General features: G+C 40.6%; 1 protein-coding gene across 2 annotated transcripts in view; it reads left to right on the top strand.

The window, feature by feature from the left end:
• LRMDA (leucine rich melanocyte differentiation associated) overlaps positions 1-24,130 on the top strand; it is a 1,317,293-nt gene that overhangs the window by 499,671 nt on the left and 793,492 nt on the right. The window lies entirely within an intron of this gene.

The raw sequence follows: 24,130 nt of genomic DNA, 5'->3' as shown, positions 1-24,130 counted from the left end.
ACACTTAAGCAAAGACTCATTGGATACATAAAATATAATAAATCAACGTGTATATTTCTCTATATCTATCTGTAGACATATCTATCTGTAGACTAACTTAGTGCTCAGTACAACACTAGATAACAGAAGAGATATGAATGGAGTATAAAGTCAAATCCCAAGCCTTAGGAAGATCATATTCTAATTGTAGCAATGATATAGCAAACTGTCAGCAAGCAGTAGTGCTGGTTAGGTTAAACTGTAGGGCACAGATGGTAACTCCTCCCATATTTCAGAGAGGAGGAGGATCTCTGTAGGCTAGAGTAGCTGAGGAAATCTTTATGGAGGAGGTAGAATTTGAGTGGGTCCTTGAATGATATTTGCATTAAACATCTTACTCTGACTTTTTCAGGTTTGAAGGTGTTAAAAATATCAAACATTTTCATGTTTGCCTACATAACAATAGTTATATCTTTAGTGTCAGTTGTTTATTGTGATGGTTAAGATTGTGTGTCAACTTGGCTGGGCCATGATTCCAGTGGTTTGGCAGTTATTTAATGATGTAATTTGGCAGTTATATGATGATGTAGTCATCCTCCATGATATGATCTGATGTGATCAGCTTATCAGTTGTAAGGGGGAGTTTCTTCGGGGTTGTGGCCTGTATCCTATATATATATATATAGGATATATATATGGAGTTCTGGCAAAGATCACTTTCTTGTTCTGGATCCTGCATCCTGCTTATCATCATCTGACCTCCAGTTCTTGGGACTTGAGCCAGCTATCTGCTGTATTGCCTGCTGATCTTGGGATTCATCAGGCTTTGCAGCCTGTGAGCCAGTGGCTTGCCATCTTACCTACTGATCTTGGGATTCGTTAGCCTCTGCAGCCTGTGAGCTAGCATCCTGATGTCTTACCTACTGATTGGATTCGTCAGCCTCTGCAGCCTGTGAGCCAGTGTCCTGCCATCTGACCTGCCAATCTTGTGTTCGTTGGCCCCTGCAGCTACATGAGTCAGGAGAAGCCTCCAGCCAGATGCCTTACCCATGGACTTGGGAATTGCCAACCTCTACAACCACATGAGCCATTTCCTGAAGATAAATCTCTTTCTCTCTTTATATATATATCGAAAACCCAGAGTCTTATCGTAAGAGTGGCTGAATTGCAATGCCAGCTGAATATACATACATGTATATATATGGAGTCCTGGTAGTATAGTGGTTAAGAGCTTGGATGCTAACCAAAAGGTTGGCTGTTCAAATCCACCAGCCGCTCTTTGGAAACCCTGTGGGACAGTTCTATTCTGTCCTATAGGGTTGCTGTGAGTTGGAATCTACTCGATGGCAATGGGTTTGATTTTGGTTTATATATATATATTTATACACACACACACACACACACACACACACATACACATATATACATGTATATGTATATACTTCTCTGGTTTTTCTTCTCCAGAGAACCCAGCCTGAGACATTTTGTACTGAGAGTGGTTCTAGAGAAACAAAATCATAGGGATGAGTTTTCTAAATTGGTTCTCAAGTCAGACTAGTCTTAAAGGTACTGATGACTCTTCCTCCAGTAGTAAAGAGGGCACTGTTAATCCATGGCGTGAGGTGGCAGTATTAATATGCAAAATATCACCACCAGTAGATCAAGTATTGGTGATAAGTGAGGCTCTGGGTGATCATGTTTGATGCTTTTCTACGATTTTGTCAGAATAAGAAATACAGGGATGCTGGTTGGTTGGTCTTACTTAGAAAAAGTGATGAAAAACAGAGATGAGCTCCTGGCTTCAGAGTCACAGCTCAAGTGCCACATACAAGACCTGAATGTTGCTACTTGTTCCCTGAAAGCCTTATTTCTTGTAGTAACAGAGCCAATATTGCCAAAAACCAAATCCCGAGTCTTATCGTAAGACTGGCTGAGTTGCAATGCCAACTGAATTCCAAACCTTAAACGGTGTCTGAAGTTAAAGTGAGGGGCATTAATTGGGAAGAAATGAGATCCTGAAACTTGGGATGGGAACATATGGGCAGATAATCAGGAAGCTGGGGGACATTGAGTCTCTAGATTCCGTTGAATCACTCCTGCTGACAGAACCATACCCCTTACTCCCATCTGAAGAGATTACTCCATTTTTGTCTGCTAAGTCACCCTCCCCAGTAAAGCTAGTAGCCCCTCTGCTTCTATCTGTTGAGATTAACCCAGCTGTGCCTGAAGAGCCTTTGTCTGAGACATGGCCTGGGGCTAATTCACTGCCTCTGGCTGCATCTGAGTAATTGCCTGAGGCATTGCCTGGAATAGATGCCTTACAAGACATTGCTGAATATTCCCAGGATCCACCCCCTCCACCCATTTTTGCTTCTAGACCTATAACTAGTCTTAAGTCCCAGCATGCCTCAAAAGGTGAAGTACAAAGGGTGACACAGGAAGAGGTATGCTACACTCCAAAAGAAGTGCTTGACTTTTATAATATGTGCAAACAGAAACCTGGGGAATATATGTAGGGATGGCTATTAAGGGTTTGGGATAATGGTGCAACGAACATAAAGTTGGATCAGTCTGAGTTTATTGATATGGGCCCACTAAGCACAGATCCTTTGTTTCAGTGTTTCAATCTGAGAGGTTAAGAAGTGATCTAATAGTTTATTTGGTTGGTTCATTGAAGCATGGATTGTGCAGTGGCCGAAACTAAGTCAAGTTGAAGTACCACACCTGCTTTGGTATACTGTAGAAGAAGGTATATAATGGCCTAGAGATTTTGGGATGTTAGAGTGGATTTATCAGGTTAGACCCACAGATCCAGACATGGAGTGCCTAGAGGACCCACTTTTTACCATAATGGTGAGGAACAAATTTGTGAAGGGAACCCCAGCATCTTTGAAGACTGCTGTGGTTACTATTTTGTATAAGTCAGATTTGACAGTGGGAACTTCCCTAACTAAATTAAGACACCTAACTACAGTGGGGCTGATTGGACCCCATGGTGGTAGGAGCCAAGTGGCAGCACTCAACTGACAAAGACAAAGTGGGCATGGTTATCATAATGAACAGTGGAGTCAAAGCAGTAATCAGAAGTCTGACTCATGTGGACTTATGGCCTAGACTACTTAGTCATGGTGTCTGTAGGAGTGAAATAGAAAATCTACTAAATGTTTACTTGATCTATACAAGTGGAAGAATTCTAGGTCAAGTGAGCAGCAGTCTAACTCAAATTGCCAGAATAGAGAGTCATGGTGCCTCAATAAATTCCTAGACTTGAGCCAGTTTACAGACCCGTAACTCCTTGAATGAAGGGAAGGCCAGGTCCCCTTGAGGCAAGACTGTAGTACACTACTAAAAATTTATGCTGTTAATCTTTCTCCCAGCCTTTCCCAAAGGGATCTACAGCCTTTTATGAGAGTGACTATTCACTGGGGTAAAGGAAATAATCAGACTTTTCAGGGATTATTGGATACTGGCTCTGAACTGACACTAATTCCAGGAGACCCAAAACATCACTGTGGCCCACCAGTCAGACTGGGGGTGTATGGAGGTCAGGTTATTAATGGAGTCTTAGCTCAAGTATGTATCACAGTGGGTCCAGTGCATCCCTGAACCCATCCTGTAGCAATTTCCTGAGTTCCAGAATGAACAATTGGAATAGATATACTCAGCAACTGGCAGAACCCCTACATTGGATGCCTGACTAGTGAAGTAAGGGCTATATGGTAAGGAAAGCCAAGTGGAAACCATTAGAACTGACTGTAGCAAGGAAAGTAGTAAACCAAAAACAATATCACATTCCTGTTGGGACTGTAGAGATTATTGCCATCATCAAGGACTTGAAAGATCCAGGGGTGGTAATTCCCACCACATCCCCATTCAGCAATCCTATTTGGCCTGTGCAAAAAACAGATGGATCTTGGAAAATGACAGTGGATTATTGTAAACTTAACCAGGTCGTGACTCCAATTGCAGCTGCTTTTCCAGATGTGGTTTCATTGCTTGAGCAATTTAATACATCTCCTCGTATCTGGTATTCAGCTATTGATCTGGCCAATGCCTTTTTCTTGATTCTCGTTTCAAAGGATCACCAGAAGCAGTTTGCTTTCAGCTGGCAGGGTCAGCCATATACTTTCACTGCCCTTCCTCAGCGGTATATCAACTCTCCATCTCTATGTCATAATTTAGTCTGCAGGGATCTTGATTGCCTTTCCCTTCCACAAGATGTCACACTGGTCCATTGCATTGATGACATTATGCTGATTAGACTTAGTAAGGAAGAAATGTCAATGACTCTGGACTTATTGGTAAAGCATTTGCATGCTAGAGGGTGGGAAAGTAATCTCAGAAAAATTCAGGCACCTTCCACCTGTATGAAATTTCTAGGAGTCCAGTGGTGTGGTGCATGTCAAGATATTCCTTCCAGAGTGAAGGATAAGTTGTTACATCTGGCCCCGCCTACACCTACAAAGGAGGTACCACACTGGGTGGGCCTCTTTGGATTTTGGGAAAGCATATCCCTCATTTGTGTCTGCTGCCCTGGCCTATTTATCAAGTGACTCAAAAAGTTGCTAGCTTTAAGTGGAGCCAAGAACAAGAGAAGGCTCTGCAACAGGTTCAGGTTGCCTGCAAGCTGCTTTGTCACTTGGGCCGTATGATCCAGGTGATCCAGTTGTACCTGAAGTGTCATTGGCAGGTAAAGATGCTGTTTGGAGTCTTTGGCAGGCCCCTATTGGTGAAACATAGTGCAGACCCTTAGGATTTTGGAGCAAAGCCCTGTCATCCTCTGCAGATAACTACTTTCCTTTTGAGAAACAGCTTTTGGCTTGTTACTGGGCCCTAGTAGAGACTGAACACTTAACCATGGACCATCAAGTCACCATGCGACCTGAGCTGCCCTTCGTGAACTTGGTATTGTCTGACCCACAGAGCCATAGAGTTGGAGTTGCACAGCAGCATTCCATCGTTGAATGGAAATGGTATGTACAAGATCAGGTCAAGTACAACCTAAATGCACAAGTAAGATGCATGAGGTAGTGGCCGAAATGCCCATGGTCTCCACCCCTGTCACATTACCTGCCCTCTCCCAGTCTGAACCTGCGGCCTCATGGGGAGTTCCTTATAATCAGTTGACAGATGAAGAGAAAACTCGTGCCTGGTTTACAGATGGTTTTGTACAATACGCAGGCACCAGTTAGAAGTGGACAGCAGCACCACTGCAGCCACTTTCTGGAAACTCGCTGAAGATCAGTGGTGAAGGAAAATCCTCCCAATAGGCAGAACTTCAAGCAGTGCATGTGGTTGTTCACTTTCCTTGGGAGGAGAAGTGGCCAGATGTGTGATTGTATACTGATTCATGGGCTGTGACCAATGGTTTGGCTGGATGATCAGGGACTTGGAAGAAATGTGATTGGAAAATTGGAGACAAGGATTTATTGGGAAGAGGTATGTGGATAGACCTTTGAATGGGCCAAAGAAGTGAAGATATTTGTGTCTCATGTGAATGCTCACCAAAGGGTGACCTCGGCAGAAGAGCGTTTTAACAACCAAATGGATAGATGACGTGTTCTGTAGAAACTAGTCATCCTCTTTCCCTATCCACTCATGTCATTGCACAATGGACTCATGAATAAAGTGGCCATGGTGGCATGGATGGAGGTTATACATAGGCTCAATAACATGGGCTACCTCTCACCAAGGCTGACTTGGCTACAGCCACTGCTGAGTACCCAGTCTGCCAGCAGCAGAGACCTACACTGAGTCCCTGATATGACACCATTCCTAGGGATGTGTGATGTTTGTGAATTTCTGATTAAGATTTCTTGATTTTACTCTTTTAACCATTTCTTAACTGCACCTGCTAAGGTTTAGCTTCTTTGTTGTTTATCGATATGTTCTTAAGGCTTTTTGTACCTGATCCCAGAAGCTTGTTTTTCAACTAGATTGGAATATATTAACAGTTCAGTAAATGAAGTATATAAAACCTACAGTGACTAAGGGGGCATTTTAAAGAAGGTTACGGGTGGTAGCAGCAACTAAATATGATGACAGAAACATTCTCTTTTTCAAATTTTCATAATGTTATCATGAGGGGGAAAACCAATAAACCATTGTGGTTAAAACCGGTGATATGACAGTGTGGCTTTATTGAATATATAATATGATTATTTCATTTGTAAAGTGTTTGCAATGTATGCTGAGTCAAATGCAGTACAAATACTAATACAATATTCAGCATTGCAAATACAGAGAAAATGTATTGTCTTGTGAAATAGAATTTAAAACTATTTTCAATGATTCTAAATATTTAATACAGAGGAAATAAAATATCTTTTTGCTTTTTATACTCCTAATTAAATGATAAGGATAAAAACAATCACTTGAAAATAAATTCTGAAAGATTATTTCTTAATGTATTGTAATACCTTTGCTATTTTGAACTCTTGGATTCCAGCCAGCTTGCCCTGGTTTATGTGAGCCATTCAAACGATGGTTTTTCTGGGATAAAAATTCAAGCCTCTTGGTTTAGCCAATATTTCTGAGTTTTGTCGTAAATAATATTGTCTTGTTTGTCAAGGCTAAGTGAGCATCTTTACTTTCTTCTAGAGAACTGGATAAAAATACTACTTGTTAATTCAACAAGTATTTATTTGTTTGCTACTCTGTGATCGAATATGTTTTAAGCACTCTTAATAACAAAGTGCATTTCCTGATTTCTTGCCAACTTATTGGTTCAAAGTCCTGCCCAGCCAAGGGTGAAGGACTATATATACTATGCTGTGTGATAGGGGTCCCAAGAGTGGTAGAAGGTTAAAGAAAGGAGAGGATATCTATTTCTGATACAAGATTCTAGTAGGTGAGACAGCTTCACTTGATGTGTCCAGTGGCTCTCTGACACTAAAGATTCTGGGCAAGGCATACCAGTCTGCCCTCTCTCATGTCAAAGCTGATGCGTGTAGAAATACTAACGGATGGAGTGCTGAAGTTTCTGGGGGAGTCAAAGGGAAGGGGAAAAAATCTTCCAGGCCTATCCTTCACTTAGCTTTTTATTTTTAACAAATGAAAAATACGTAGAGCAGTTGTCATTTGTTAAAGTGTAGCAGAAAGAGCGAAACAGGCCAGTGGAGGCTTCATCAAGAACGCTCATTCAGAATGATGAATGTGGCTAAACACACATTTGTTCGTAAAACTTGCAGAGTGGCTGAGCATCATTAAGCATGAGAAATAGGTGCAGCATGCTGAGAAGAGAGTGGAGCAAACAGATGTTGTGAATTTTCACAGGCATCCTTCATCCACCAGTCCATCATTAATATAGTTGAAGGTGATCCTTTCTTTTTATTTAATAAGCACAAACAAAGTGCATGTGCTGTGATTTTGCTGAACATACTTCTTTTTCTGTAGAAGTAAGGCCATGCAAGGATGGAGGGTATGTAGACAAATTAACTCTCTGTGTGTCCATAACGGGATGTCAGCCTTGAGGCTACAGCTAGAGCAGGGTTCCTCTTTTATTCTTCCTTTTCACTTATCCTGCAGTAGCCCTAACTGCTTTAATGTCCTGGCTGCTACCTAGCAGGTTGTTCAGATCTGTAGGAGAGTGAAGATTCTGGTGTTCTGACCTTGCTACCTTCTAATACTACATCCTTAGGGTGCATCCAGCTTTTATAATAATGCATTATAATTTATTTCCTGAAATTAGTTGGCCAAAAACTTTTTTTTTTCTGCTACCAAAACTTCACCTCTGTGTACATTGTTCAGTCCTACTTCTTTTCCTTCTCTTCTACTTCCAAGGCTTTTGAGAGATTAGATCTTGGCTTGCATGTACTTACAAACCTTTTTTTTTTTTTTTTTAACCTCTATGGGTAGAATATTAGTCCTTCAGCCCCTTGTCCACCATTAAAAAACAGGAGGTCCTGAATTTGTAACTTCATTTTCCCAGTCTGTTAAATGATGATGGCAAAGCCTTCTTCCCACAGTTGGTCCAAGTAAGAACATTTGGGAACTCTAAAAAACACTCTACAATTATTATGAATACTCATTTGTGACTAATTGAATGACGAGTTCTCTTTATAGAGTTTTTGCTTAGGAGTTGCCACCATATACTTAAAGCCACGTGGTCTACTTGCCTTGGGCTTTACATTTTGTGCCATAGACATTGGACCTATGAAGCTGTGCCTGTTTTCAGTGTATGTGTGTGTTTATTTAGTACGTATGTATGTACGTATTTTCAAACCAGAAAGGGGGGGGGAACTAACAGAAAAAAATGAGACTCTAATACAGAGCTAGGAACAAGACATTGCCTTGTCTTGCTACTAATGAACTATGAAGAAGAGAATAACTTATGATTTGATTGTTGGCCCTTTCTTCATACAAAATATGAATCACTAAGAGATTGGAATACCTCAAGGCAGAGGTGAGGAACTCTGTAGTAAGTCATTTTGGAATACAAAGTATCTACTGGTAACCTCAATAATTGTTTTGTTAAATTTACTTTTGACCACGGCTGTCTGCTGATGCTTTGATTTGGCTTGTTAAGTGTGTTTATTTGTGTTTTTGTTTAAGGACCTCCATCTCTGTTCTCAGAGAGACCCATTTGTGTTGTAAATGTTAACATCACCAGGGCTTTGCGACAATGCTCCTACATTCTCTACCTCTAGTGTTAAGATATAGCAGAGTTTACAGACTACAAAGGGGGGGATTCAGTCTGAAGTAAAGAGAAGCATTATTCTAGCTAATATTGAGTCCGCATTCTTTCCAGGGGTAACACTCTTGGTTCCTGAAGCCCTACCAACATGACAAAATATCCATGTTTAAGCAGTGGATGTGTTTTCGTCATCTCCTTCCGCGGGCCCCTAAATCTCAAGTGTGGCATATGTGTCCTTGGAAACTTTGAGTAGCTCTGGATTTCCTACAGTTTATTATGAATCATTAATATAACCTGAAGTTTGGAATGTGATGTTTTGTCTGTGTGAATGATTGCCTTGAGGAAGAACATACACACAACATAGACTTAGGCTGATCCTGGGAGCCTGCGTCTGGGGTTGTGGTTGCCACATGCTGCCTACCACACCTAGAGACCTCTGCCGTTCCCTTTGGCTGCGCAGATACTCAGTCAGACATTCAGGGAGGTGCGATGTGTGTATGCAGAACCTTTTGGTAGCCTGATTTGTCTTCCTGCTGAAGACTCTTTATAACACACAGACTTACCTGTGAATGAGATTCAGTGGAACCTTATGTTTAGCCGAGTGGTTACAGTCCAGGGATGTTGAGATCTAAGCCCCCTGCAGGTTATTAGTGTTACGCCCAAAAGGAAGGTAGGATTGGCCTCAGCACTTTTTGATAACCTGCATGTTATAAGAGAAAACATGTTTGTAGGAGTGTGTGGTCATCTCTTCTGGTGTCTCAAGAGTAGTGAGAGTTTGCACGTTCCAGAATCACCCTTGGTCTCTGCCCCTTAATTATACCAGCCAGGCCCTACCACTGCTTAGATGGGTGACACAACAGTGAGTCCTGGGCTTGGGTGCTTCTAGACAAGTTATGTTATCCCTCTGCCTCTGTTTCTTTATTGGTAAGATGGTGATAATAGGGCCAAACTCAACAGTTTGTGGAGAAGATTAAGTTTAGCTTTGGTCATTTATTTAGATCCCCACATTTTTTCTGGGTCTTTCTCAAGCACAAGTTGAAGACATTTTCCATACCAGCACTGTAAAGAAAACAAGGGAAATTTGAAGGTTAGTTTCTTAGCTTCCTAGGTTGGCCGTAACAGAATACCACAAAGGAGATGGTTTTAAAGAACAGAAATTTATTGTCTCACAGTTCTGAAGGCCGGGAGTCCAAATCAGGGTCTCAGCCTTGTCAGTTCCTTCTGAGGACTTTGATAGAGGAACTGTTCCATGCCTCCTAGTTTCTGGTTGTGCTGGCAATTCTTTTCTGCTTATGAATGCGTTTGCCTTTATCATCACGTGATATCTGTCTTTCCCTGTGTGTAACCCTGTCTCCATGTCTGTTCTCCCCTTTAATAAGACACCACTCAGAAGGTATTAGGACTAGGAGCTACCCTATTCTGGTTTAACTTAACTAATAATATCCTATTATCCCAAAAGAAATATCCCAAGGAAAGACTCTATTTCTTTAAGCAAGGTCATATTCACAGGTCCAGGGGTTAGGACTTCAACATATCTTTTTGGGAGACACAATTCAATCCGTAACACTGAGCAATGAAAATTGGCCTTGTTCTAGGTCAGGAGTGGGCTAACTATGATCCACAGGCTACTTGACTTGCTCCCTGTTTGGTATTGCCTTCAAGCTAACAATGGTTTTTACATTTGTAAATGGTTGAAAAAAAAAAGAACAGCAATACTTCAGGACACATGAAAATTTCAGTGTCCATAAATACATTCCATTCTTCTCATTAGCAGATCTGTATTACAAAAAATTGTACTCAATTATTATTATATTTTAAATTTCATCAATAAAAAAATTACAGAAAATTGTTTTCTTCTCTTGTTAGTCCCTACTTAATATCCTTGATTTTGCCTCTTGGCCCACAAAGCCTAAAATATTCACTATCTGGTTCTTTACAGAAGATTTTTTCTAAGCCCTGATCTAAGTCATTTCAGAGTCTCATTAGATGAGTGGTTTTCAAACTGTGGGTTTCAGTCTATTAGTGGTTGGTAAAATCAATTGCAAGTGTTGAACCTAGCAATTTATAAATAAATGAAATAAAAGAGAATAAAAGAAAAAGAATAGAAAATATTAGAGTGCATTGCACATGGTAAGCTTAAGTATTTTGTGAAATTATTGTGTGTGTTTGTACATGTATTGGGTCACCATGTCAAAAGAGGTCAAAGCTGCAGCACTAGACTGTAAGCTCTATGCAGTATTTCTTCATGTATTCAACTCAATGCATACAGCTTCCTGAAATAAGGACAGAAATATCAACGGTGCACAGATAATTTGTTTTCCCTATTATGCAAGTCACACAGAAAGCTGGTTCAAGTTCTATTCCTGAATGACAGATAGTCCGCATGATGCGTATGATGTACAGAGGCGGTAAGCACTGGCTGGAGGGTCCTGTGTTCAGGTGCCAGCTTCACCCTGAACTGCTGGGAACCTTGTTCTAGTCACGGTTGTCTTCTGTGCCCAGTTCCTTCATCCCAGGTAAAGTAAGAATGATAATCATGGTTACCCTACATGTTATCTGTGAGGATCAAGTGAGGAAGTGTGTAGGATAGTCCTTTGAAAAGTATAAAGCTCTGTTCAAAGGCAGTGTTCGTTATGACATCACATGGGTGGTGCAAGTAGTTAAGCACTTCACTACTAACCAAAAGGTTGGCGGTTCTGTTCCACCCAGATGCACGTTGGAATAAAGGCTTGGTGTTCTACTTCCAAAAGGTCACAGCCTTGAAAACCCTGTGGAGTACAGTTCTACTCTGAAACACATGGGGTCACTATGAGTTGGAATCAACAGCAGTTGGTTTTGTTAGACCTCTAGATTGGCAGTTTGAATCCATCAGCTGCTCCTTTGAAACCCTATAGGGCAGTTCTACTCTGTCTTAGTTGACTTATCAGCTAGGCACCTCGGAATTAGAAGCTCAAAAACCCCTAAGGACCTTATGGTCCTCACAGTCTTAAGCTGGTGAAAACATAAATAACAACACAAGATTTAAAACAAGACAGTAGCGGAGGAGATGTGGTCAGGCCAGCCATGCCTTTGCAGAGTTCAGACTCACAAGGTGGGATGGATGCTCTGGGACGAGGTGGGCTGGAGGTGGTGGCGAGAGGTATGAGAGGTGAATAAAGGGAAGGCAGGGTCTGGCTATGGTAGTGGCAGCAGAAAGAGAAAGGCCCTGTGGATGAAAAAGTCCCCTCTGAGTGAAGGATTCCCCAGGCTAATTGGTGCATTACTGTCTGTGAGGGGCCTGATGGTGCTGAGATAACAAAATGAAAAATGAAAAATGGAACCTGGGCATCTAAAATGTTAGTAAATTTTGACATTAGAAATACAATCAGATTTCACCAATGTTTCTCTGTAGTGACAGCCAAAGCCATCTGTGTCATAGCAGAGGCCTGTGCTACCTGGTTTCATGTGGCTTTTCTTCCGTCTCTTTTCCTCTTGCAAAATCAGCATTAGGCTATTTGGAGGACAGGCGAGAACTATTATGTTAAATTGTGCTACCTACAACTTAAGCTTCTGTCTTTGCTAAAGCTGCCAGTTTTTATAAACAACAGAAGACAGAAAGGGTTTACTAAGAATAATGTTGAAGCCCAAAAGAATCCTACAGCCTATAAATCTTAATAGAGGTTCTGAGATTCCAGCAGGCTGGATGTGTCTCTTTTACCCAGGCTCACTCCATCTTGGCTCCCCCGTGATGACTCCAATTTTCTCAAAGCACAGGCACAGTGCCTTGAATTTACTTGTGGCACTATTTGCCTACAAACAGGAATACATGCATATAACCTATGCAAATCAATAAAAACATGTCAAGACCCCTTAGATCGCACCACTCTCCTAAAATGCAATTTATCTTGCTGCAAATGAGAGTAAGGGACTAGGTAACAAATAGCGTCTGATCATTTAACTAGCACCTGTTGTCAATGCATTTGAAAACTGCATTTTTCATTTGACATACAGTAAATTGCATTTTCATATATATCGAATGGAAAAGGGAGTTGGGATGTACATATGCAGCCCTTTATGAATTTTATGAACAATGGATATTTTAGAGCTTTATGTTTAAAGAGGTCACGTCAAATGCTGCAAATCTATTTGTTTCTCCCAGCATTGGTGGTGAACACATAGTACTTTTCTTCTGGCTGAGTGTTGAAGCACAGCAATGCTGAAAGTATAATTATAACATTTATGTTAGGTGAAAGACAATTACTATAATTTTTGTATAAAATTGAATATAACTTAAATGTGTAAATGTGAAATATTATTTTTGAAGAAAAGTTTCTCAGGGGAAAACTGCTTTTTATAAATTACATTTTTCAGTCAATCCCTTTGTCGACTTAAATTATGAGCCACAGGTTTTTTGTTTTTTTTTTTAATGTAGTATTTTGTTTGCAGATAGGTAGCTGTTGCACAAATTCAACAACACTTAGGCTTATCAGCAACAGTGGTTTTCACATTAGTGAGCGTGGTTTGGCAATATTATTTGACATCTGGAACAAGCTATATTGTACCAGACATATCAAGTATAACTGAATGGATCATTTAACTGGCACTTGTTTCAAAAACTCCCACTCTTCCTCTTTTGCCTGGCTATCACGATATGCCGGCAATGAATCCTGCGTTCCCCCAGCTTCTGAGCCTCTCATCTGCCACTGACAGTTACATGCTCACTTTTTACCTTAAGTTGGACGTTTTCAAATACTGGCAATAAGACCATGTTCTTACGTCTCTTTCTTTGAAAGCCCATGATTTCAGGCAGCTGCAAAGGTCAGTGGCTTTGTGACTGTTCTAGCCAGGAATCAGGTCATCAATAGCATCACCAGCTTTTTCTCTCATTTTGAGACCTTGATTGTGGATCTCCTGGCATATCTATATTATTGTCACAGGGAGACCTGCTTTGTTGAATCTCCTATAACTTGGGAAGAAAGAGAAAAAAAAACAGGAAAGGGCCCTCCTGTAATGCATCCAGAAATAAGAGAGTGACGTGGGGCAGAAAGGGAAGAAGTTGGAAATAGGAGGAAATTGTAATAGCAAAATTTTGGTGCTTAAAGTTTCCCTTAATCTGTCTAGTTAATTTTCCCTAGTAAGTTGGGGTATACAGTCATAGTCTGAAGACTTAGCCCTGGAATTTCATATCATCTCTGCTACTGACTTGTTACTCGGCCTAAGGAATTCACTCCTTAGGAGCTCAAAGCTAGGATCATGAAGACCTCCAAGGGGAAGCTGGCATGAGAACACTAAGTGTTCTTTGTAAATAAAAAGTAATGCACTTACTTCATCCAGTAATGATGCTGATGCTGTTGTTATTTATTTGTTGTTTTTGTTTATTTAAACTTAAAGAGGTACAAACAGACCCCATTCAGTGTACAGAGCAAATTTGTACCAACCATTAAAATAATTAAAGGAAAAGAAGGACTTATTAAGCAAAGTGAAGAATGAGCAAGCCTCAGATAAGAGGCAAAAGCTGAATAATGAGAAAAGTCATAGGTTTAAGGTTTTTTTCATTGCATTTGGTAGAATTGTTTTTAGCAACACAAATGCGTCGAAGTTGAGGCTTGGAGCCAAAAAGGTCTTTATTATTCACACTAACGTCATTGAAAGGAACTGGCCAAAGTGGTCTTACTGTTAGAAAGAAAAGAAGCAGCGTTAGTCCTCTAAATGTTCCTTTTAGGCTAGTTGGAGGTTAATTCATTAATTCAGCCTTTCATTCACTCTACAAATATTTCTTGAGCATCTAATGTTATGTGGAAAGCACTGTATAAAGTGTGGAATCAAGGCAAAAAAAGAGTAGAAGATATGGTTCCTGCCCTCTGGGGATCTTGTAATCTTATCAGAATATGTAATTTTAGCTTATTTATGGTAAAAATTACTGTGGTCAAGGAATAGAAAGGGAAAGGCTTCCTGTTGGAAGTGGGTCTCGGGCTTCAGTAGTTCCAGTCCTAGTTGGACTTGGGTAGGCCTTATCACCTTCTGGCTGCTGGCAAAGGGGTTCCTGTTTTCATAACACGTTGTTGGAGTAGAGTGTGGGTTTTCTTTGGAATGGTTGGAATGGATTCCCATTGCTTTACTGGCTTAATTAGTAGCTTTCTACTGAAGACCACTACTTATTGAACAGGCCTATGAGCATGCTTCTGTGCTTAGCTGAGGCTCATTGATAGGCATCCCAGGCCTAGCTTGTTTTTCTGCTTTTATCTTCAGTGGTTTTCATATCCATCTACCTTATAGGGTCCCGATGAGTTGGAATCAACTCAATGTCATCTGGTTTTTGATTTATTTGCTTTCAAATTCCAAACGAGAATTAGGATCTTAAATCTTCAACATACCCAAATGAGTTAAAATTTTACCCACTAGAGTTGCTACCTTAATTCCTCTCTAATTATCTTGTGAACTCAGACTTTAGCTACTCACTGGTGAGGAAAAGTGAAAGCAGTGTAGGATAACTACCTGCATTTCTCCTCTGTTTAAATTCCATCTGGCTCATAGGTGTTCTTTTTGGGAAGGACATCTGGCACATTTTCCCTGACATCCATTTTTGGCCTTACACTGCTTTCTCGGTATCACAGGGTACTGTTACTTGTGGGAGCATTTCCCAAGCTTCCTTGCCAGCTGGCTGCCTATTGGGTTTGACCAGTGGGAGACCTTGGAAAGAGATTAGAAAGCGGGAGTAAGGGATAAACCAGGGTTTTCTTCCCTTTATGCTGTGCTTCTGGTGGCTTCTCTGGCAGAGGCTGAGTCTCCGATATGGCCCCAACGCCTGCCAGCTATGGCGCACCATGGTTTTAGCTTTAGATGATGACCTTGTCCCCAAAACCAGTCGACTCCAACTCATGGTGACCCCAAGTGTGTCAGAGTACAACATGCTCCATAGGGTTTTCAATGGCTAATTTTTCAGAAATAGATTTCCAGGCCTTCTATCTGAGACACCTCTGGGAAGACCTGAACCTCTAACTTTTTAGTTAGCAGCTGAGCACCTTAACTGTTTGCACCACCCAGGGACTTCAATTTTGCCCCAGTCCTCCCTTTATCTCTTTAGCTTGAGGGTGGTAGTAGCTTCTTGCCTTTGCTTCTCTATTATCTGTACAATCAGTTCTCTACATTAAATTCCATCTGTTGTTAATATTTGAAGCAGTTTCTGTTTTTTAGGTAAGACCCTAACTGATGCAGTTCTTTTGTGCCTAAGGACTTCTTGGCAATCCATGGGCCTTGAGGAAGTCCTCAACATTTGTGTTTAGTAAAAATCCATTTACTGAAGGACAGCAAGATCGGCAACTAACAGTGTCTGTCAGTTTTGGTGTGGCCATACATTTCAATATTAGTTGTAGGAGAACACGGTTTGCTGCATCTGTAGCCAGAGCTGAAAGCAATTGATGATGGTGTGAAGATAAACTGGTTTGTGTTTCTTGAGTCTTACTTTACTTGTGGTAGCATATAAATTGTGAAATGAGATGGAAATAAATGCTGGAATCTCAGACTTTATTTTAGATCAGTAATATGATAAGCATGGTATTTTCATATTATAGAAACTCCTATAATCATAACTCAGCATAGTCACTGTTTCCAGTTTAATAAGGCTAGATTTATTCTATGAGGACCTTGATGGTCTGGCATCAGGCCAGACATAAACTACAAGGAACGCCTAGTCTAAGTTGAAAAGTAGTCCTTGGATTGGGAATAAAAAGATTAAAAACTCATCCACAGATTGCATTTATATTACTTTGTAGCCATTTTTTGCATCTTATTTTAGAAAAATAAAGCTTATAATGGTTATGAAAATCGCAAACGATGGAACTTTTTACTTTAGGAGTTGTATTCCCTTCGGGACAAGTTGGAACTGTCCCAGCAAGCTGGCAAAGCTCCTATTAGCTTCAAGAGTTGAGCATTCCCAACTCACTTGACTAAACTTAAAAGTGTTCAAAAATTGATGCTATTTTCTTTTTTCTTCCTCCTCAGTTTATAAGCTGTCAAGAATTACTGAGTGGTTAAGAAGTCAATGTTTTATGGTTACCTATGTAACACCATCTAGTTTTCCTAGAAAACTAGAATTTGGGCTGAGTGAATGACTGTTGAATTGCACAGAAAACATCAAAGTCAAAACAACAATGTATTCAACCATATTGATTCAGCAGATATATGGAGGCCTGGGGTTTAGAAGCTAAGAGAACACACCCAGTTCCTGCCCTCATGGAGCTTGTAATCTTCTGGAGAATACAGACAATTAAGGACTATGGCCAGGGGAATTTCAGGGCCTCGGAGAGAAAAGAAAAGGCATCTAGATAGACTTGGTAAGCTGAATGTTGAAAGACAGGACGAATTTACAAGGTAGGAGTCGAGAGAAGGAATATTCCAAACAGAGGAACCAGCAAGTGCAAAGATTTGGAGGAACAAACACTAGGGAACATATTGTCTTATGGGAAATGACATAGAAGTATTTCAAAGTTGGATCTTCCTAAAAGTAAGATAATCTTTTCTTTTTTTTTTTTTTTAAATTGTTGTTGTTTTTAACCTTGCCTAAGAGAGGATCATTTTGGTGGTGGTTGTTGTTCAACATGATTGAATATGATTGGGTATTATTACTTGCTGATGGGACTTAATTTTCTCATGTTTAAATGTGATCCATTATCTTGCGTCTAGAACATATTAAAATGACTCGAAAATGAGAAACAAGGGAAGTCTCGTTATTTCAGTGCAAATATACTTGTTTACTGAGCTGAAACGAGATGCTGGGATATTTTCTTACTAAAATTATATAGATGCTCAAATCCTGGGGTAACAGGACAAGATTGGCCTTTTGTGATGACTGGGCTGGTCAGACCACAAAGCTAACTCAGTGTTTATTGTAATTTTTTCTATCCTTTTCCTGTTCGGTCTTTCCTCCTGGCTTCTCTCCTTCCAACTCAAAACTCATGAACTTGCAATACCCCTGATAAAACTCATTTATAATGCTGACCAAATTTTCTGGCTTCAGCCAGCTGTTCAGTTTTTTCTTGTGGAAGGTCCCAAACTCTTCTTACTACTTGTTCTGAAGATAAATTAGCGACTTCTAAATAATGCAGTGAACCCTAATTCTCTTTGATTAGTAGCGAGTTAGATGATAGCGACCCATTGAAATTGGCCATCAGCATAAATAATGAGTGAATGAACTGATAAAATGCAAAGTCACCGGCCGTCATAAATCAAATGAAATCCACTTTCTCTGGAAGTCACTGAAATTAGAAGTCCATGCTCCTATTAATTATTTTGCCTTCTGAAGACGACAGTGTTATAAATCAGCCTTGAAAGGCCCTTCACTTAGAAAGCCGAAGGAGTGCAGCTGCCTGCAAATTGCTTTGTGTACACACCTAATTGTTTCTTAAGTAATCCACCTTTGTAGCATGGCTTCCGGAAACTCAGAAGGTCCCCTTCGGTTGAGATCCATGAACGTGGCCTTAGGAAGGGCCTTGGGAAGACCCTTGGGAAGGGCCAAAGGGAGTGGGCAATTACTCACCCCTTTTCCCCTAGAAAAGATATTCCTGGAGTTCTTATTTTATGACTCAGATCTCATCAGGCAGGGCCAGGCATTGCTGGTTTCCTTTGTCAAGATCCAGAAGGCTGGCGGTGGGCCCTGGCCATTTTATCATTTTGTCTCAATTCAACTTCCAGCCAGGCCTGAGAAGTCAAACTTTATTTGATTTCAGTGAAAATCAGGATTTTAAAAATTGAGAAAAAACAAACCCCAAAACAAAAACAAAACAGAGATTGAAAACTCTGACTTCTCATGTTCATTTTTTATCATGTTCATTTTAAGAGTCATTGTAATCTACATATATTAGGTATGAAATGACACATAATTTTTGCTAAAAAGTGGGTAGGAAATTATATTCATTTAGGAGCCTATTTTTCAAGAGACATTTAAAAAAGCAACATTTTGCAGAAACGAGGTTAATTGTATGGTAGGAAATGTTGTAAATTAGTTTCATTTTGGACCACTACCTGTCATATTTAAAGTTCTGAAGTTGAGATTGGTGATTAAGAAGAAAAAAAGAAAAAAAATTTTCTCCTGGGGGTGTTTTCAAAGATTTGGTCCAGCTTTGAGATGTGATCCTGGATTGTTAGCAAAGCTAGCAGAGCTGACAAGGAAATTCTCTACTTTCCATCAAGTGTGTGATATTTGTTGGCCTCTGTGGAGAGATGGGTGGGTAGCTTTATGGGGGTGAAGATAGGCATCAGTAGGAGGTAGCTCCTGAGAACTCTGGGTGCTGGTTAGGTGTGTGGTAAGTGTCCCAAAACTGTAGCTTTAGAATGGGCTCCGCAGATAGGGGTGAGGTGGGGGCTAGGTTTTAAAGGAAAAAGCATTCTTACTTTACTCTTTTTCTAAATTTCTGACCATCTGCTGCAGGCCTGCCAGATTCCCCTGGTGGCCAGTACAGTGAAATGTATGTCTTGGCCTTGGAAAATGACATTTATCTCCTGGATTGTAAGAAGCACATTCTCTTCTTTGTGTTATAGTCTGGGTGTCCTGGCCTGTTCAGAATCATCACCCAAAGAAGGTGTGTGTGCGTGTGTTTATGTGGGTGTTCCCGTATACCTGAAAGAACAATCTGGTATTCAAGTCAGCGGTGTAAATTCTTGTGTGTGAGCAGGTTCTGGTGTTAGGGGTTAGTCTCAGCTAGATCATTTGCAAATCTGAATAACCCATTCTGAAAACTAAATTTAATGATGTATAATTGAGCATTATGTCATGAAGCAGAAAGGAGCAATTATGCCCTGGGATATTAAATCCTGAATGCAAAGACATTCTGGGTTCTGTCCTTGAAAGCAGCCCAGTCTGTCATTTCACAGTGACTCCATGGGCCATTCCACACCGTTGGGATGCAAGGACATTATGATCCCCTGGACCCCTCCAGAGTTGCCTAATCCCAGCTACTGGGCCTCCCCAGCTCTCGCCTACTTCCTACTCGTAATCTTAGAGTTCTGCTTGTTGTGAGAGGGGAGTCTTGGGAGAAAACACAGCTCCTGGTCTACCTGACTTGCTCCTGAAACTCCGGTGGCACCTGCCAGTGTCCTGAGCTCCAGGAGAGAGCGAGGTGACTGCTGCTCTGAGCCTCGATTTTCTGAACGTCTGTGTTGGTCCTGTTTTTGCCCTGGCTTGGGTTTTAGAGTTGTGGTTATATGATGAAGGCACACAACAAAGATGTGTCAATTGAAGGAAACACAGTGGGGTTAGGGGAGAAGCTTGCCTGAATTAGCAGCCCTGGTGTTTGTTTCTGGAATCTGTAGAGGATAAGCAACGTCCTGACCATCTGCAGGGCTGTGTCTTCCTGGAATGAGACATTTATCGCTCAGGATTTATGGGTTTTGAGCTCAAGAGGGTGTACCTTCTTTTTCTTTGGTGATGTTCCCTTACACAGTAGCTAATCAGGGTGACTATACGTGCTGGTTTCCCTGGGATAGTCTCAGTTTATACCTGTATAATATCATTATACTGGTGTAATTATTAATTGTGCCCCCTCCACTTTTACTTCGAAAAGTGTCCAGATGTGGATGATCACCCTATATATGATTTTCATATTTGTTGTCCCAGTCCCATAGAGACAGTGGCATATTGAAATTATCAGAGTTTTGGAGATACTCAGACTTTGAGCTTATTATCTAGTGTGTGACCTTGGACCAGTTAACTTCTGTGACCTCAGCTTCCTTATCTATATAATACGGATCATTGGCCCTCCCTCACAGATTTGTGTTAAAGATTAAATAAGTGTGTGTAAAGAACCTAGCAAATTGCTGGGTTCATAGGTAGGTACAGGACAAACATGTGCTTTCCTCTTTTCTTCAGAATAAGCCAAGAAACCTGGTGAGTGACGAGAAGCTTTGCCATGTCTCTGGACCCGACTTGGCATTGATGCAGACAATTAAGTCAGCATCTGCACAGTGTGTAACAAAGGAGGGAAAATCATCTGCTTCCACTTTGTGTGGAACGAATGTCCTCTGTGAGAGAAGATTCTCTCTCCAAAGGATCTTGGGATGTCTCATAAAAAGAGATGCAAAAAGATATCCTTGTTAAGAGAGAAAGGCTGGATTTGCTCTTCAAATCAAGCAAAAGATTGGTTTAGCATTTCTAGCAAAACCAGCAGGAGGCTGGCAAGAGGTAAAATTCATGGCTTTGCTTCTCAACTGGTATATGATGGTGAAAATAATCTATTGGTGTTGAAGTCTCAGTCACTTCATCTGTGAAATGGGGGTAAAAAGATTGTGGTGAGAATTAAGTGAGGTAATAAATGTAAAGAAGTGTTGCAGACTCTAAAGTACTGTGCACCTGTACTTATTTTTCTTGTTTATCCAGAGCCAAGGCACCAAATGACCTGAACACTAGCCTAGGGCAAAATGACCACAGTGAGACAATACAATCTCACATCATAAGATCCACAGGTCTTTAAAATGATGCTCATTAATACTTCTCCTCTTCCTCTTAATATTGCGGGAGGGCAACTGTTTAACTGGCACAACAGGGACTGACATTTTCTAAGCAACTTGTATGGCTTTATGGAGATTACTATTCCCTTTCACGTTTTTAGTTAGCAAGGGCAGAAAAGGATTTATTTTCCTCAGGGTTTCCAGCCCTGATGGCTCCAAGTCCATAGAAAGTTACCAAGCACCAGTAGCCAAACCTGGCTGTCTGCTGTGACTCTGCCTCCGTGCAACCCCCTCACTGCCTAGGGGCACAGATTCTGAGGCCCCCTTTGCCTGCCCACTGGCGGTGCCTTCGCCTCTTTGTGTACTCAACGGGAAAAAGAAAAAAAAAAAAAGAGGAAACCCTGGTGGCATAGTGGCTAAAAGCTACAGCTGGTAACCAAAAGGTCGGCAGTTCGAATCTGCCAGACGCTCCTTGGAAACCCTATGGGGCAGTTCTACTCTGTGCGGGCACCAAATGGGGCCCTACTTCCCCTCAGTAAATGGCAGTGTGCAGCTCATGCTGGAAAGATGCTCATGACTTACAGAAATCTTTGGTAGGAAAAGATAACATATCCATGGATGGCCCCCACCTGTTCCTTCTGGTACCCTTAGAATCCTTCTCTCCTCTCCCTCTTTCCACAAATAATCAGTGCAGTTTGGCAATCCATAAAAGCATTCCACCCACACTTAGAAGTAGGCAGGACTCTGTGTTGTATTTATTTAACCAGTGCTCTACATATCGCTTGATGTGTGCTGAAAAACAGCAGTGTTTACTTGGCCATGCCACATACCTTAGTGAGTGGTAGAGCCAGGAGCTGAATCAGGCCAACTGGCTTTACAGTTCCTGCTTAGCCGCTTCACTGTGTTGCTTCTGATTTTCCTCCTTTATGACCTCTGCTTGTTTGTTTGTTTTGTTTTATTTTTATAAATTTTAGAGAGGACTGTGAGGGAGGGTGCTATGTCATATCTTTTTATTGATTGAGAATTAAATTTTAATTACCCAAGTAATTAAAACCGGTTGCTGTTGAGTGGATTCTGACTCATGGCCCCATGTGTGTGAGTCGAACTGTGCTCCACAGGGTTTTCAGCGGCTGATTTTTTGGAAGTAGATTGCCAGGCCTTTCTTCTGTGACACCTCTGGGTGGACTTGAACCTCCAACCTTTGGGTTAGCAGCCAAGTGCATTAACATTTGCACCACCCAAGGACTTTATACTACCCACTAACTGCTAAGGCAAAATCCTCTTTGACTCCTCATTTCCTCTACCTCCACCCCAATATCTTCCCAAAAGGTAACCACATTAGTAGCTTACTATGTTTACCTATCCTTGTTCTGTGAATTTATATACCTGCACACGTAGACATATAAATGCATACCAAAGAATTTATAGTAATGTGTATGTTCAGTAGCTTGCTGTTTTCAGTCAGTGGTGTATCTGAGATATCTTTCCATATCAGCACATGTAGATATACTTGTGCTTTTTGACTTGTGTGCAATATTCCATAGTAAGGCTATGCCAACGTTTATTTGGCCATTAACTGTCTGATGGGGGAATTTCAGTTGTTAGTTATTTTTCCTTATCTTGTCAGTAATGAATGTCCTTGTTATGGGCCTTTTTGTGCACATGTAAAAGTGTTTCTCATGGATGTATTCTAAGGAGTGTAATTGCTCACTCATTGTGTATGCACATTTTGGGTTGTAATAGATACTACAAAAATTGTTTTCCACAGTGATCAATATTCATTCCAATTATTGATGTGTGGAAAGTACCATTTGACACACTCCCCTGCCAACATTTGGGATAAGCACACTTTCAAAATGTTTGCAATCTATTGGGTATATTGTATATATTGCTGCTATTTTTAATTTTTATTTTTGTGCTAAGTTTGAGAATCATTTCATATATTATTGGCTATCTTTTTTTATGTTATGAATTGCCTATTTTTATCATTTGCCCATTTTTCTATTGGCTTATATGACTTTTACTTATTGATTTGTAGTAAGTCTTTATATATTCAAGGTATACTTGACCACAGTCTCTCATGTATTGCAAATCTTTTCTTCCAATCTGTTGCTTGTCTTTTGACTTTATGACATCTCTTACTACATACAGGTTTTAAATTTTGATGTTGTCAAATTAACACATTTTTTCCTTTGTGCTGTTTGTGTCTTGTTTAAGAAGGCCTTCCCAATCCTTAGACCATACGCATATTCTCCTGCATTTCTTCTAAAACTTGATTGTTTTAATTTTACCTGCTAGGTCTTGATCCGTTAGAATTTATTTTTGGGAATGGTTTCATGTTGAGGTCGAAGTTAATATTTTTTTCCCCAAATGAATAGCCAGTTGACTTAACACCATTTGTTTTTACATGATTTTGCTAACTATTTTGAAATACTATTTTTGTCACGTATAAAATTTCCAGTTATGCAGATAGTTGGACTCTATTCTATGCCATTAGTTCGTCTGTTTGCTTTGCTATTCGATGTGTTAAAAAATAGTATCTAAGCTGACTGAGAAATGTTTCACAAAGTTTAAGAGGGGGGCCCAAGAGGTCACCTTGTGAAACCTTGTCATCAAGTAGTTGGTTTCAACCATGATGTAGTCTCTAGAGCACAAGGACCACACTAAGTTCCTGTGTTCTCTGAAAGCTAAACCAGTATGATGTTTCCTGACCTTCCCTATTGCTTATGTGGCCCCTCTTATGGGACAGTCCTCATAGGCTCTAATGGAGACATAAGAGTCAGCGTGATTTGGGGAGGGGGTGTCCAGAAGATGCTGTTTTAATTTTAATTCTGCTGCAAGCTCTATGGCTCCAGATCACTTAGTCTCCCAGTAAGAGACTGTGAAAGGACTTGGATTGAGTAGACTTGAGATCTTGCGCCTGCCATTTATTGACTGCTGGGGCCTTGGGTCAAGTATGTAACTTCCCCGTCTCATCTGCTAGTAGTGATATTATCATCTACCTCACAGGATGGTTTTAAACGATTTCTATACAAGTCATGTATAAGACAGCGTTTCGTTAACTTTAAAGCACTGAAAAACGAGAACTACATGGAA

This window comes from Trichechus manatus, unplaced genomic scaffold (assembly GCF_000243295.1).
Source record: "Trichechus manatus latirostris isolate Lorelei unplaced genomic scaffold, TriManLat1.0 scaffold00106, whole genome shotgun sequence".
NCBI classification, from domain to species: domain Eukaryota; kingdom Metazoa; phylum Chordata; class Mammalia; order Sirenia; family Trichechidae; genus Trichechus; species Trichechus manatus.
This window is presented reverse-complemented; position numbering and strand designations above follow the sequence as displayed.